At 43.4% G+C, this 17,049-nt stretch overlaps 1 protein-coding gene across 1 annotated transcript in view; it reads left to right on the plus strand.

Annotated features, from left to right (window-relative positions):
- Nucleotides 1–17,049, plus strand: part of trpc3 (transient receptor potential cation channel, subfamily C, member 3) — a 98,796-nt gene that overhangs the window by 40,515 nt on the left and 41,232 nt on the right. The gene's annotated exons all lie outside the window — the stretch shown is intronic.

The following is a 17,049-nucleotide window of genomic DNA, read 5'->3' on the forward strand; positions in this document are numbered from 1 at the left end:
TGGGTGGCCAGTAATAAACTGGTCCTGAACATCTCTAAAACTAAGAGCATTGTATTTGGTACAAATCATTCCTTAAGTGCTAGGCCTCAGCTGAATCTGGTAATGAATGATGTGGCTGTTGAACAAGTTGAGGAGACTAAATTACTTGGCGTTACCTTAGATTGTAAACTGTCATGGTCAAAACATATAGATTCAGTGGTTGCAAAGATGGGGAGAGGTCTAGCCGTAATAAAGAGATGCTCTGGTTTTTTGACACCACACTCCAAAAAGCAAGTTCTGCAGGCTCTAGTTTTGTCTAATCTTGATTATTGTCCAGTCGTGTGTTCCAGAGCTGCAAGGAAAGACCTAGTTAAGCTGCAGCTGGCCCAGAACAGAACGACACGTTTTGCTCTTAATTGTAATCAGAGGGCTAATATTAATACTATGCATGCCAGTCTCTCTTGGCTAAGAGTTGAGGAGAGACTGACTGCGTTACTTCTTCTTTTTATAAGAAACATTAATGTGTTGAAAATCCCAAATTGTTTGCATAGTCAACTTACATACAGCTCTGACACACACACTTATCCCACCAGACTTTTCATAGTCCCCAAATCCAGAAAAAATTCAAGAAAACGTACAGTATTATGAAGAGCCCTTATTGCATGGAACTTCCTTCCATCTCATATTGCTCAAATAAACAGCAAACCTTGTTTCAAAAAACAGATAAAGCAACTTCGCGGCACAACGCCTCTCCCCTATTTGACCTAGATAGTTTGTGTGTATGCATTGATATTTAGGCCACGTGTTCCTTTTAAAAAATGTATGTAGTTCTGTCCTTGAGCTGTCCTTGTCTAATGATGTCCTGTATTATGTCATTCCGTATTATGCATCATGTTTTGTGTGGACCCCAGGAAGAGTAGCTGCTGCTTTTGCAACAGCTAATGGGGATCCTAATAAAATACCAAATACCGCCTGGTACGGCAGCTGCAACCACAGGGCTCTCCAGAGGGTGGTGCGGTCTGCCCAACGCATCACCAGGGGCACACTGCCTGCCCTCCGAGACACCTACAGGACCCGATGTCACAGGAAGACCAAAAAGATCATCAAGTACATCAACCACCCAAGCCACAGCCTGTTCACCCCGCTATCAAATTGTATTTGTCACATGCACCGAATACAGCATGTGTAGACCTTACAGTGAAATGCTTACTTACAAGCCCTTAACCAGAAATTCAGTTAATGGAAAAATAAGTGTTAAGTAAAAAATGTATTCAAAAATTAAAATACCAAATAGTTAAAGAGCAGCAGTAAAATAACAGTAGCAATGCTTTATCCTCTCTGGGCTAGGCGGGACAAATTCGTCTCACCTACGTAACAGCCACTTTAAGCCTGTGGCGCGATTTTCAAAACCTTAAAAATCCTATTACTTCAATTTCTCAAACATATGACTATTTTACAGCCATTTAAAGATAAGACTCTCGTTAATCTAACCACACTGTCCGATTTCAAAAAGGCTTTACAACGAAAGCAAAACATTAGATTATGTCAGCAGAGTACCAAGCCAGAAATAATCACACCCATTTTTCAAGCCAGCATATAATGTCACCAAAACCCAGAAGACAGCTAAATGCAGCACTCACCTTTGATGATCTTCATCAGATGACAACCCTAGGACATTATGTTATACAATACATGCATGTTTTGTTCAATCAAGTTCATATTTATATCAAAAACCAGCTTTTTACATTAGCATGTGACGTTCAGAACTAGCATACCCCCCCGCAAACTTCCGGGGAATTCGCTAACATTTTACTAAATTACTCACGATAAACGTTCACAAAAAGCATAACAATTATTTTAAGAATTATAGATACAGACCTCCTCTATGCACTCGATATGTCCGATTTTAAAATAGCTTTTTGGTGAAAGCACATTTTGCAATATTGTAAGTACATAGCCCAGGCATCACGGGCTAGCTATTTAGACACCCGGCAAGTTTAGCACTCACCATAATCATATTTACTATTATAAAAGTTTGATTACCTTTTGTTGTCTTCGTCAGAATGCACTCCCAGGACTGCTACTTCAATAACAAATGTTGGTTTGGTCCAAAATAATCCATCGTTATATCCGAATAGCGGTATTTTGTTCGTGCGTTCCAGACACTATCCGAAATGGTAAAGAAGGGTCGCGCGCATGGCGCAATTCGTGACAAAAAAAATCTAAATATTCCATTACCGTACTTCGAAGCATGTCAACCGCTGTTTAAAATCAATTTTTACGCCATTTTTCTCGTAGAAAAGCGATAATATTCCGACAGGGAATCTCCTTTTCGGCAAACAGAGGAAAAAATCACAAAGGCGGGGGCGGTCGGGTCATGCGCCTAAGCCCAGTGTCCCTTGATCGGCCACTTGAGAAAGGCGATAATGTGTTTCAGCCTGGGGCTGGGATGACGACATTCTGTTTTTTCCCGGGCTCTGAGCGCCTATGGACGACGTAGGAAGTGTCACGTTAGAGCAGAGATCCTTAGTAAAAGATAGAGATGGAAAAGAAGTTCAAGAAATGGTCAGACAGGCCACTTCCTGTAAAGGAATCTCTCAGGTTTTGACCTGCCATTTGAGTTCTGTTATACTCACAGACACCATTCAAACAGTTTTAGAAACTTTAGGGTGTTTTCTATCCATATGTAATAAGTATATGCATATTCTAGTTACTGGGTAGGAGTGGTAACCAGATTAAATCGGGTACGTTTTTTATCCAGCCGTGTCAATACTGCCCCCTAGCCCTAACAGGATTTATACAGGGGGTACCGGTACAGAGTCAATGTGCGGGGACACAGGTTAGTCGAGGTAATTGAGGTATTATTTAATGTGGCGTACAGCAGGTCAGAGGCCTGTACTCGTCGAGGCCTGGTGACAGACGGAATATACATCACGAGGCGATGGCTCCATCTGCTGGACGTGCCAGGTCTCAACGGGATCTCCGGCAAGGACTAATTGGGGCTGATTGCTCACCAGCTGTACAAGTCCCATAAAGCTGCCAGAAGGGCAGCACACTAGGGAAAGACTGGGGGAGGAAAGGACTCCCGCATAGTTGGGGACTGTACCAGAGGTAACAGGAGGGAGTTCAGTATTGATCCCCACAGGATACAGCACGACCCGGGGAGCAGAAGACGATATCCCGGACAGGGTCTCTTGGGGGAGACCTATTCTTTTTTTTTTTTACTATTATTTTAATAAACACCTTTGAAACTGAGCTAATCCTACTCTGTCCGTGTCTGATCTGTGTAAACGTTTTGAGCCAACCCCCTGGTCTGCCACAGAACATGTAGGTAGTGTTAAAGTGACTATGCATAGATAATAACCAGAGAGAAGTAGCAGCATAAAACAGTCTGGGTAGCCATTTGATTAGTTCAAGAGTCTCATGGCTTGGGGGTAGAAGCTGTTAAGAAGCCTTTTGGACCAAGACTTGGTGCTCTGGTATCGCTTGCCATGCTGTAGCCAAAAGAACAGTCTATGACTAGGGTGGCTAGAGTCTTTTACAATTTTTTAGGACTTTCCTCTTACACCGACCGGTATAGAGGTCCTGGATGGCAGGAAGCTTAGCCCTAGTGATGTACTGGGCCGTACACACTACCCTCTGTAGTGCCTTGCGGTCAGAGGCCGAGCAGTTGCCATACCAGGCAGTGATACAACCAATCAGGATGCTCTCGATGGTGCAGCTGTAGAAATTTTTGAGCATCTGTGAACCCATGCCAAATCTTTTCAGTCTCCTGAGGGAGAATAGGCTTTGTCGTGCCCTCTTCACGACTGTCTTCGTGTGTTCTGACGATGATAGTTTGCAGGTGATGTGGACACCAAGGAACTTGAAGCTCTCAACCTGCTCCACTACAGCCCCAGTCAATGAGAATGGGGGTGTGCTCGGTCCTCCTTTTCCTGTAGTCCATGATCATCTCTTTTGTCTTGATCTTGTTGAGGGATAGGTTGCCAGGTCAGAGACCTGGCACCACACGGCCAGGTCTCTGACCTCCTCCCTATAGGTTGTTTCATTGTTGTCGGTGATCAGGCCTACCACTGTTGTGTCATCGGCAAACTTAATGATGGTGTTGGAGTCGTGCCTGGCCGTGCAGTCATGGGTGAACAGGGAGTACAGGAGGGGACTGTGCACGCACCCCTGATGTGTTGTTGCCTACCCTTACAACCTGGGGGCGGCCCTTCAGGAAGTCCAGGATCCAGTTGCAGAGGGAGGTGTTTAGTCCCAGGGTCCTTAGCTTAGTGATGAGCTTTGAGGGCACTATGGTGTTGAACACTGAGCTGTAGTCAGTGAATAACATTCACACATAGGTGTTCCTTTTGTCCAGGTGGGAAAGGGCAGTGTGGAGTGTAATAAAGATTGCGTCATCTGTGGATCTGTTGGGGTGGTATGCAAATTGCAGTGGGTCTAGAGTTTCTGGGATAATGGTGTTGATGTGAGCCATAACCAGCCTTTCAAAGCACTTCATGGCTACAGACGTAAGTGCTACGGGTCGGTAGTCATTTAGGCAGGTTACTTTAGTGTTTTTGGGCACAGGGACTATGGTGGTCTGCTTGAAACATGTTGGTATTACAGACTTAGACAGGGACAGGTTGAAAATGTCAGTGAAGACACTTGCCAGTTGGTCAGCGCATGCTCGGAGTACAAGTCCTGGTAATCCGTCTGGCCCTGCAGCCTTGTGAATGTTGACCTGTTTAAAGGTCTTACTCACATTGGCTATGGAGAGCGTGATCACACAATCGTCCGGAACAGCTGATGCTCTCATGCATGCTTCAGTGTTACTTGCCTTGAAGCGAGCATAGAAGTAGTTTAGCTCGTCCAGTAGACTTGTGTCACTGGGCAGCTCATCGCTGTGCTTCCCTTAGTGGTATGTAATAGTTTGCAAGCCCTGCCACATCTGACGAGTGTCGGAGCCGGTGTAGTACGATTTGATCTTAGTCCTGTATTGATGCTTCACCTGTTTGATGGTTCGTCGGAGGGCATAGTGGGATTTCTTATAAGCTTCTGGGTTAGAGTCCCGCTCCTTGAAAGCGGCAGCTCTACCCTTTAGCTCAATGTTGCCTGTAATCCATGGCTTCTGGTTGGGGTATGTACGTACGGTCACTGTGGGGACGATGTCATCGATGCACTTATTGATGAAGCCAGTGACTGATGTGGTGTACTCCTCAATGCCATCGGAAGAATCCCAGAACATATTCCAGTCTGTGCAACAAAGCTGGGACCGAGAGACTGAAAAACAGCTTCTATCTCAAGGCCATCAGACTGTTAAATAGCCATCACTAGCCGGCTACCACCCGGTTACTCAACCCTGCACCTTAGAGGCTTCTGCCTTATGTACATAGACATTGAATCACTGGTCACTTTAATAATGGGATACTAGTCACTTTAATAATGTTTATATACTGCTTTAATCATTTCATATGTATATACTGTATTCTATTCTACTGTATTTTAGTCAATGCCACTCCGACATTGCTCGTCCTAATATTTATATTTCTTAATTCCATTATTTTACTTTTAGATTTGTGTGTATTGTTGTGAATTGTTGGATATTGCTGCACTGTTGGAGCTAGGAGCACAAGCATTTCGCTACACCCGCAATAACATTTGCTAAATATGTGTATGTGACCAATAACATTTGATTTGATTTGATTTACATATATATTTCCCAGGACTCCCTTGAAAGTGGTGGCAATTGTTACGGGGTGGATTATCCTGGATAGATTTAAATTAAATATATTGTTTTGTATACTGTGCTCTACTTATCTAGCAGGGACATCTCTTTTCAATGTGCTCTGAAGGACCTAGCATTTAAAACGTAGCAGCTGTATGGCACAATCGTCAGGAGACTATCTCTGCCTTTAAAACACTGAGGTCTTTTCAATGAAAAGTGAACCATTTCAATTTACTTTCCATAGCTTAACTCTTAGCAGCCAGACTGATCTAAATTGGAAAGAGCAGGTGACAATACATACTTACGAGCGAGAAGGTCAGGGAACTCTCTGGGGAGAGCAAAAACAGATGAGATTTTGGCGAGGAGCAGTCTTCAGTCCCCCTGTGGCTCCCGCAAGATTGAAATACCAATTATGGTGACATATCTGCAAATGAACCCTCTCTTTCCTCTCCTCTACCAAACAGTCTCCATTCTGTTCTCAGCATGGGGAGGTTTCCTGGATTGTGTTAATTTGGCATCAAATGGAAGAAAACGGACTGAACCAAGAAGAAACTACATGGACTTTTAGTTTTCTGTTGCAAAAGTTTCAAAATCTGTTTCCGTTGCTTGCCCAAATTAACACGGCCCCCATCGGGCCCGGTCGAGGGTGACACCATTGCCAGGTACTGCAGGTTTTGAGTAGATTAGATACATTTTATCTCAAAATCTACTTTTTGTAGCAGATTAGGCAAATTTACACAGCAGGGTAGGAGAATTAGGTTAAGGTTAGGAAAAGGGTTAAGGTTAGGGTTAGCTAAAATGCAAAACATTTCAACTTTTGACGTCAATTTGACATAAGAAGTATTCTATTTAGAATATATTGATTTTGATCTATATCTATTTTGATTAGAAATGACCGGTATTGCGAGGTTGCTCCACTATTAAAGATGCATCTCGTTTGGTAGGATAGGAAGTTATTATAATGAGTCACTACCGGTCTTTTGACATGACCCAAGAGGTCCGCTGACCTTCATTTACCAAACAACAGTACAGTTTGAAGATAGACATAAACTACTTTTCCAATAGAAATGCCAAATCACACCTGTAGGCGGTATCATGGCTAGCTAAGCTCATGCGCAGAAGCACATCATCAAATGTAACGGTCATCTTGCGCCAAACTGCGCATGTGCAGGCCCTCAAATTAAAGGCACTTCTTCGATATAAAGTTGTTTTTGACGAAAATGAAAACGGGTCAGTTTGTCACTTTCAATTACCTGTTGGGGCTAGGGGGCAGTATTGAGAATTTTGAAAAAAATATGTGATCATTTTTAACTGCCTCCTACACCAACTCAGAAGCTAGGATATGCTTATTATTAACAGATTTGGATAGAAAACACTCTGAATTTTCTAAAACTGTTTGAATGGTGTCTGTAAGTATAACAAAACTCATATGGCAGGCAAAAACCTGAGAAAAATACAACCAGGAAATGAGAATTTTGTGGCTGTACTATATTCGAGTCATTGCTAATAGATCACACAGTGACAAAGGATTCATTTCGCACTTCCTACGGCTTCCACTAGATGTCAACGATCTTTATAAAGTTGTTTGAAGCGTCTATGATGAACAGAGACCGGATGACAACGAAGAGAAGTTGACGTCACTGGGATGTCGTCACTTCATTATTGCGCGCACCTGCGCATGCATGTGAGGGGAGACATTTATCAAAAACGGTTTTCAAGACATAGGAGACACAGGAGAGGTCGGGTTGAAATATTACTGATGTTTCACGTTAAAAATTGCCCTAAAGATTGATGCTAAACAACGTTTGACATGTTTGAACAAACGTAAATAGATTTTTTTTTTAAACTTTTCGTCGTGACTTCCCCCCCCGCCCTACTTTTGAGGAGCCTACTGAACGCCTAACAACATGGAACAATTTGGAGTTATTTGGACATAAATTATGAACTTTGTCAAAAGAAACCACATTTGTTGTGGACCTGGGATTCATGGAAGTGCCTTCTGATGGAGATAATCAAAGGTAAGGGATTATTAACAATAGTATTTTTGATATTAGATGGTGCTAACCTGTATATCCTAGCCTATTGTTCTTAGCATGTTCTTAGCATAGGACCCCGTTTATTGCAAAGTGTGATTTCCAAGTAAAGTTATTTTGAAATCTGGAAATGCGGTAGCATTTACGAGATGTTAATCTATAATTCTTTGAATGACAATATTATAATTTACCAATGTTTTCGAATAGTACTTTTGTAAATTGTAACCTGATTTACCGGAAGCATTTGAGGGAGAAAAAAAATTCTGCCACTGTAAAATGCTGTTTTTGGATATAAATATGAACTTGATGGAACAAAAATGCATGTATTGTATAACATAATGTCCTAGGAGTGTCATCTGAGGAAGATTGTCAAAGGTTAGTGCATAATTTTAGCTGGTTTTCTGCTTTTGGTGACGCCTGTCCTTGAATTGAAAATGGATGTTTGTACTTTTTTGGCTATGTACTGTCCTAACGTAATCTAACTTTATGCTTTCGCCGTAAAGCCTCTTTGAAAATCGAACAATGTGGTTAGATTAAGGAGATGTTTATCTTTTAAATGGTGTAAAATAGTTGATTGTTTGAGAAATTGAAATTATTAGATTTTTGATGTTTTGAATTTCTCGCCTTGCTAGCAATCCCAACTGGGGGATTAAGGCTACCCCCTAGCCCCAACAGGTTAAGACATTGGCTCGGTTGTACGTTTAGATTTTGAGAAAATAAGGAATAATTGATCACTTCTCTCATTTTCTCGGCCTGGTCTGCTTGGTCGGTTGAGCAAGCGTTACCGGAAGTCTTACGATGTTGCGCCTCTGGGTTTAGAAACTCTGTGACCAAGCATTTAAATGCAAGATCAATTGTCTCTGAGGCGGGAAGATTTCTTCCTTTTTCTGTCCCCCTATGACGTATTGAGTGAACAAATCGATGCAGTGACTATGCCTATGTTTCATCATCTGAATTTTGCATGGTTATGTTACGCACAGTTCAGACTCCGAATTTATGGTGAGTCATAACTGAATAGAAATTAAGTGCAGGCTGGCTCTCAACACTGCAGACTTCCTAGTTGGTTTGGGGATGAATTCAGACATAACAACGCCCTCTTGTGTTAAAGAAACCACACATTTATTGCAGTGAAAATGATTGGTTTAATGTGTCGGTTAATGTAACGTGTCTTCAGATTTCATAAGTCCCTTTTACTAAGGAATCACGAGAAAGCTTGGTAAGTAGCCTTTCTGTAATATCTGAAATTATTGGATAGCCTATGCTGTGATGAATACCGTGTAGCCTTATTAGGAACTGTGTTTCAGATATCTCTATGAAGCTCATATAATGAAAGGTGCTATGTTAATAGTTCAAACGCAGCGCTATCATCTCACCCAACTAACAAAAGTCTTCCATCTCCGAATCCAAGGCCATGATTGTTCTTCCGTTGTGGGTGTGGTAGCGAAGCAACTTTTATTTGCACGCATGTAACACATCTTTATTTTTATTTTACCTTCATTGAAACCAGGTAGGCTAGTTGAGAACAAGTTCTCATTTGCAACTGCGACCTGGCCAAGATAAAGCACAGCAGTTCGACACATACAACAACACAGAGTTAGACATGGAATAAGCAAACATACAGTCAATAATACAGTAGAAAAAGTCTATATTCAGTATGTGCAAATGAGGTAGGATAAGGGAGGTAAGGCAATAAATAGGCCATGTTGGCGAAGTAATTACAATATAGCAATTAAACACTGGAATGGTAGATGTGCAGAAGATGAATGTGCAAGTAGAGATACTGGAGTGCAAAAGAGCAAGATAAATAAATAAATATACTATGGGGATGAGGTAGTTGGATGAGCTATTAACAGATGGGCTATGTACAGGTGCAGTGATCTGTGAGCTGCTCTGACAGCTGGTGCTTAAAGTTAGTGAGGGAGATATGAGTCTCCAGCTTCAGTGATTTTTGCAGTTGGTTCCAGTCATTGGCAGCAGAGAACTGGAAGGAAAGGCGGCCAAAGGAGGAATTGGCTTTGGGGGTGACCAGTGAGATATACCTGCTGGAGCACGTGCTATGGGTGGGTGCTGCTATGGTGACCAGTGAGCTGAGATAAGGCGGGGCTTTACCAAGCAGAGACTTGTAGATGACCTGGAACCAGTGGGTTTGGCGATGAGTATGAAGCGAGGGCCAGCCAATGAGAGCGTACAGGTCGCAGTGGTGGGTAGTATATGTGGCTTTGGTAACAAAACGGATGGCACTGTGATAGACTGCATTCAATTTGTTGAGTAGAGTGTTGGAGGCTATTTTGTAAATGACATCGTCGAAGTCGAGGATGGGTAGGATGGTCAGTTTTACGAGGATATGTTTGGCAGCATGAGTGAAGGATGCTTTGTTGCGAAATAGAAAGCTGATTCTAGGTTTCATTTTGGATTGGAGATGCTTAATGTGAGTCTGGATGGAGAGTTTACAGTCTAACCAGACACCTAGGTATTTGTAGTTGTCCACATATTCAAGTCAGAACCGTCCAGAGTAGTGATGCTGGACGGGCGGGCAGATGCGGGCAGCGATCGGTTGAAGAGCATGCATTTAGTTTTATTTGCATTTAAGAGCAGTTGGAGGCCACGGAAGGAGAGTTGTATGGCATTGAATCTCGTCTGGAGGTTAGTTAACACAGTGTCCAAAGAAGGGCCAGAGGTATACAGAATAGTGTCGTCTGCGTAGAGGTGGATCAGAGAATCACCAGCAGCAAGAGCGACATCATTGATGTATACAGAGAAGAGAGTCGGCCCGAGAATTGAACCCTGTGGCACCATCATAGAGACAGCCAGAGCTTCGGACAACAGGCCCTCCGATTTGACACACTGAACACTATCAGAGAAGTAGTTGGTGAAACAGGCGAGGCAATCATTTGAGAAACCAAGGCTGTTGAGTCTGCCGATAAGAATGTGGTGATTGGCAGAGTCAAAAGCCTTGGCCAGGTCGATGAATACGGCTGCACAGTAATGTCTCTTATCGATGGTGGTTATGATATCGTTTAGGACTTTGAGCGTGGCTGAGGTGCACCCATGACCAGCTCTGAAACCAGATTGCATAGCAGAGAAGGTATGGTGGGATTCGAAATGGTTGGTAATCTGTTTGTTAACTTGGCTTTCAATGACCTTAGAATGGCAGGGTACACCATAGTACCCTCAAAGCTCATCACTAAGCTAAGGGTCCTGGGACTAAACACCTCCCTCTGCAAATGGATCCTGGACTTCCTGACGGGCCACCCCAGGTAGTGAGTGTAGGTAGCAACACATCTGCCACGCTGATCCTCAACACTGGAGCTCCACAGGGGTGCGTGCTCAGTCCCCTCCTGTACTCCCTGTTCATCCACGACTGCATGGCCAGACACGACTCCAACACCATCATTAAGTTTGCAGACGACAAAACAGTGGTAGGCCTGATCACCGACAATGACGAGACAGCCTATGGGAGGAGGTCAGAGACCTTGCTGTGTGGTGCCAGAATAACAACCTATCCCTCAACGTAACCAAGACTAAGGAGATGATTGTGGACTACAGGAAAGGAGGACCGAGCACGCCCCCATTCTCATTGACGGGGCTGTAGTGGAGCAGGTTGAGAGCTTCAAGTTCCTCAGTGTCCACAGAAACAAAACCTAGAATGGTCCAAACACACCAAGACAGTCGTGAAGAGGGCACGACAAAGCCTATTCCGCCTCAGGAAACTAAAAAGATTTGGCATGGGTCCTGAGATCCTCAAAAGGTTCTACAGCTGCAACACCGTGAGCATCCTGACTGGTTGCATCACTGCCTGGTACGGCAAATTGCTCGGCCTCTGACCGCAAGGTACTACAGAGAGTAGTCCGTACGGCCCAGTACATCACTGGGGCTAAGCTGCCTGCCATCCAGGACCTCTTCATCAGGCGGTGTCAGACGAAGGCCCTAAAAATTGTCAAAGACCCCATCCACCCTAGTCATAGACTGTTCTCTCTACTAACGCATGGCAAGCGGTACCGGAGTGCCAAGTCTAGGACAAAAAGGCTTCTCAACAGTTTTTACCCCCAAGCCATAAGACTCCTGAACAGGTAATCAAATGGCTACCCGGACTATTTGCATTGTGTGCCCCCCCCCCCCCAACCCCTCTTTTTACGCTGCTGCTACTCTCTTTTTATCATATATGCAGTCACTTTAACTATATCTACATGTACATACTACCTCAATCAGCCTGACTAACCGGTGTCTGTATGTAGCCTCGCTACTTTTATAGCCTCGCTACTGTATATAGCCTGTCATTTTACTGTTGTTTTATTTCTTTACTTACCTATTGTTCACCTAACACCTTTTTTGCACTATTGGTTAGAGCCTGTAAGTAAGCATTTCACTGTAAGGTCTACACCAATTGTATTCGGCGTACGTGACAAATACACTTTGATTTGATTTAGGATAGATATAGATCTGTAGCAGTTTGGGTCTAGAGTGTCTCCCCCTTTAAAGAGGGGGATGACCGCGTCAGATTTCCAATCTTTGGGAATCTCAGACGATACGAAAGAGAGGTTGAACAGGCTAGTAATAGGGGTTGCAACAATTTCGGCAGATGATTTTAGAAAGTGAGGGTCCAGATTGTCTAGCCCATCTGATTTAGTAGGGTCCAGATTTTGCAGCTCTTTCAGAACATCAGCTATCTGGATTTGGGTGAAGGAGAAATGGGGGAGGCTTGGGTGAGTTGCTGTGGGTGGTGGAGGGCTGTTGATTGGGGTAGGGGTAGCCAGGTGGAAAGCATGGCCAGCCATAGAAAAATGCTTATTGAAAATCTCAATTATAGTGGATTTATCGGTGGTGACAGTGTTTCCTAGCCTCAGTGCAGTGGGCAGCTGGGAGGAGGTGTTCTTATTCTCCATGGACTTTACAGTGTCCCAGAACTTTTTTGAGTTTGTGCTACAGGATGCAAATTTCTGCTTGAAAATGCTAGCCTTAGCTTTCTAACTGCCTGTGTATATTGGTTCCTAACTTCCCTGAAAAGTTGCATATCACGGGGGCTATTCGATGCTAATGCAGAACGCCACAGGATGTTTTTGTGTTGGTGAAGGGCAGTCAGGTCTGGAGAGAACCAAGAGCTATATCTGTTCCTTGTTCTACATTTTTTGAATGGGGCATGCTTATTTAAGATGGTGAAGAAGGTACTTTTAAAGAATAACCAGGCATCCTCTACTGACGGGATGAGGTCAATATCCTTCAAGGATACCCGGGCCAGGTCGATTAGAAAGGCCTGCTTGCTGAAGTGTTTTAGGGAGCGTTTGACAGTGATGAGGGGTGGTCGTTTGACAGCAGACCCATTACGGAGGCAGGCAATGAGGTAGTGATCGCTGAGATCTTGGTTGAAAACAGCAGAGGTGTATTTGGAGGGAAAGCTAGTTAGGATGATATCTATGAGAGTCCCCGTGTTTACAGATTTGGGGTTGTACCTGGTGGGTTCACTGATCATTTGTGTGAGATTGAGGGTATCAAGCTTAGATTGTAGGATGGCCGGGGTGTTAAGCATGTCCCAGTTTAGGTCATCTAGCTGCACGAGCTCTGAAGATAGATGGGGGCAATCAATTCACATATGGTGTCCAGGGCACAGCTGGGGGCAGAGGGTGGTCTATAGCAAGCGGCAACGGTGAGAGACTTGTTTCTGGAAAGGTGGATTTTTAAAAGTAGAAGCTCAAATTGTTTGGGTACAGGCCTGGATAGTAAGACAGAACTCTGCAGGCTATCTCTGCAGTAGATTGCAACACTTTGGCCGTTCTATCTTGTCGGAAAACGTTATAGTTAGGGATGGAAATTTCAGGGTTTTTGGTGGTCTTCCTAAACCAGGATTCAGACACGGCTAGGACATCCAGGTTGGCAGAGTGTGCTAAAGCAGTGAATAAAACAAACTTAGGAAGGAGGCTTCTAATGTTAACATGCATGAAACCAAGGCTTTTACTGTTACAGAAGTCCACAAATGAGAGCACCTGGGGAGTAGGAGTGGAGCTAGGCACTGCAGGGCCTGGATTAACCTCTACATCACCAGAGGAACAGAGGAGGTGTAGGATAAGGGTACGGCTAAAGGCTATAAGAACTGGTCGTCTAGTACGTTCGGAACAGAGAGTAAAAGGAGCAGGTTTCTGGGCACGATAGAATAGATTCAAGGCATAATGTACAGTCAAAGGTATGGTAGGATGTGAATACATTGGAGGCAAACCTAGGCATTGAGTAATGATGAAAGGGATATTGTCTCTAGAGATGTTTAAACCAGGTGATGTCACCATATATGTGGAAGGTGGAACTAAATGGTTAGTTAAGACATATTGAGCAGGGCTAGAGGCTCTACAGTGAAATAAGACAATCACTAACTAGGACAGTAATGGAGAAGGCATATTGATATTAGGGAGAGGCATGCATATTAATACAGTGAGGGGAAAAAAGTATTTGATCCCCTGCTGATTTTGTGCGTTTGCCCACTGACAAAGAAATTATCAGTCAATCATTTTAATGGTAGGTTTATTTGAACAGTGAGAGACAGAATAACAACAAAAAATCCAGAAAAATGCATGTAAAAAAATTTATAAATTGATTTGCATTTTAATGAGGGAAATAAGTATTTGACCCCCTCTCAATCAGAAAGATTTCTGGCTCCCAGGTGTCTTTTATACAGGTAACGAGCTGAGATTAGGAGCACACTCTTAAAGGGAGTTCTCCTAATCTCAGTTTGTTACCTGTATAAAAGACACCTGTCCACAGAAGCAATCCATCAATCAGATTCCAAACTCTCCACCATGGCCAAGACCAAAGAGCTCTCCAAGGATGTCAGGGACAAGATTGTAGACCTACACAAGGCTGGAATGAGCTACAAGACCATCGCCAAGCAGCTTGGTGAGAAGGTGACAGGTGTCGATTATTCGCAAATGGAAGAAACACAAAAGAACTGTCAATCTCCCTCGGCCTGGTGCTCCATACAAGATCTCACCTCATGGAGTTGCAATGATCATGAGAACGGTGAGGAATCAGCCCAGAACTACATAGAAGGATCTTGTCAATGATCTCAAGGCAGCTGGGACCATAGTCACCAAGAAAACAATTGGTAACACACTACGCCGTGAAGGACTGAAATCCTGCAGCGCCCGCAAGGTCCCCCTGCTCAAGAAAGCACATATACATGCCCGTCTGAAGTTTGCCAATGAACATCTGAATGATTCAGAGGACAACTGGGTGAAAGTGTTTTGTTCAGATGAGACCAAAATGGAGCTCTATGGCATCAACTCAACTCGCCATGTTTGGAGGAGGAGGAATGCTGCCTATGACCCCAAGAACACCATCCCCACCGTCAAACATGGAAGTGGAAACATTATGCTTTGGGGGTGTTTTTCTCCTTAGGGGACAGGACAACTTCACCGCATCAAAGGGACGATGGACAGGGCCATGTACCGTCAAATCTTCGGTGAGAACCTCCTTCCCTCATCCAGGACATTGAAAATGGGTCGTGGATGGGTATTCCAGCATGACAATGACCCAAAACACACGGCCAAGGCAATAAAGGAGTGGCTCAAGAAGAAGCACATTAAGGTCCTGGAGTGGCCTAGCCAGTCTCCAGACCTTAATCCCATAGAAAATCTGTGGAGGGAGCTGAAGGTTCGAGTTGCCAAACGTCAGCCTCGAAACCTTAATGACTTGGAGAGGATCTACAAAGAGGAGTGGGACAAAATCCCTCCTGAGATGTGTGTAAACCTGGTGGCCAACTACAAGAAACGTCTGACCTCTGATTGCCAACAAGGGTTTTGCCACCAAGTACTAAGTCATGTTTTGCAGAGGGGTCAAATACTTATTTCCCTCATTAAAATGCAAATCAATTTATAACATTTTTGACATGTGTTTTTCTGGATTTTTTGTTGTTGTTATTCTGTCTCTCACTGTTCAAATAAACCTACCATTAAAATTATAGACTGATCATTTCTTTGTCAGTGGGCAAACGTACAAAATCAGCAGGGGATCAAATACTTTTTTCCCTCACTGTATGCATTACCATTTCTCCTGACAGTGGAAGAACTGCTCTGGCGCGTTGCATGAACAGAGGTGCACTTCACCCGCACTGGGCCAAAAGCGAGGCAGAGCAAGGTTGTTATAGTTTTGTGATTTAATATTTGTTTTTATTTCTAGATTTTTATTAGAAATTCAGTTTAGTTTCGGTTAGTTTTCAGACTTGATTTACTAGTTTTTTTAATTTAGTTTCAGTTTGATAAAACATTTTATTTTGTTATATAATTTAGCTAAAGTTTTAGTTTTAGTGTTACGGAAAGAAAGTAGCCTATTTGTGGGAGGTTGGAAGCCATTTATTTGTTGACAGCCTATATATTTTGGGGGGGAGATGTTACTTCTTGCCACTAGAGGGCAGTAATACTTCAGGTAATGTGAGAGGACGATAGACTTGGATAGACGTAACATCTCTGTATCATGATGGCGTCAGTGAGAGCATGGGTAGTGCCATTGAGGCCATCTCCATCTTGAAAAATAATCCTGATGACCCCACCTGACGACCCGGCTGTTACGTATCCAAACAGGTAATTAGGTCATGCCAACCGGGTCATCAGGAGGGATCAGCCAATGAAGATGGAAGTCCAGCTCAGTTGGCTAAGTCCTCAATGGCGCTGTCCATGCTACAGTATCACAGGCTTTTAGTCACTAGAGGACTCCATACAACTCCATGGATTCTAATATGACTTGGATTTAAAGGATAAGCGCCTACACTGGTGCAAGAAATATGGTGGAAGGAAACTCTCTTGACTATGTTTACACCAATCCGATGCTTTTTTAACTTTGGTAGTTTAAGAATAATCAAGTACCTTTACCTTTATCTGACAGAAAGGAAGGAGGAAAAAATAACAAATTAACTCATGGCACATTTGACATGTATTGTTTATGTAATATTAAACATATATCATTGACTAACCCCTTCAAATAGGTTACAGAGAGGTGGTCGTTCGATTTCTCAAACCTGATGGCATGCTGAATATTCTCACCACAACACTTGGGATGCACGGGCAAAAACCAGATCCAGTTCCACAAGGCACAGCTTTGGATAAACAGCCATCCTTGCCTGCCAGAACTGGAGAGGTGACTCTACCAGGTATTTCCGCAGCTCACTCGGGACACTTCATGTCCTGCCAGGTTGACCCCCGTATGGACAGTGACCTCAGACACAATCTTCGAAGTGAGGAAATCTATATTTCTGAAGAACTGTGTTTGAGATGCTTGCTGGATTCAACGTGCTGGCATCTTGCTGGAGTCCTGCTGCTCCACAGTTGTACTCTCTGATTTGCTGAAGTACAA

The sequence above is a fragment of the Salmo salar genome, chromosome 09, assembly GCF_965601325.2.
Source record: "Salmo salar chromosome 09, fSalSal1, whole genome shotgun sequence".
NCBI lineage: Eukaryota > Metazoa > Chordata > Actinopteri > Salmoniformes > Salmonidae > Salmo > Salmo salar.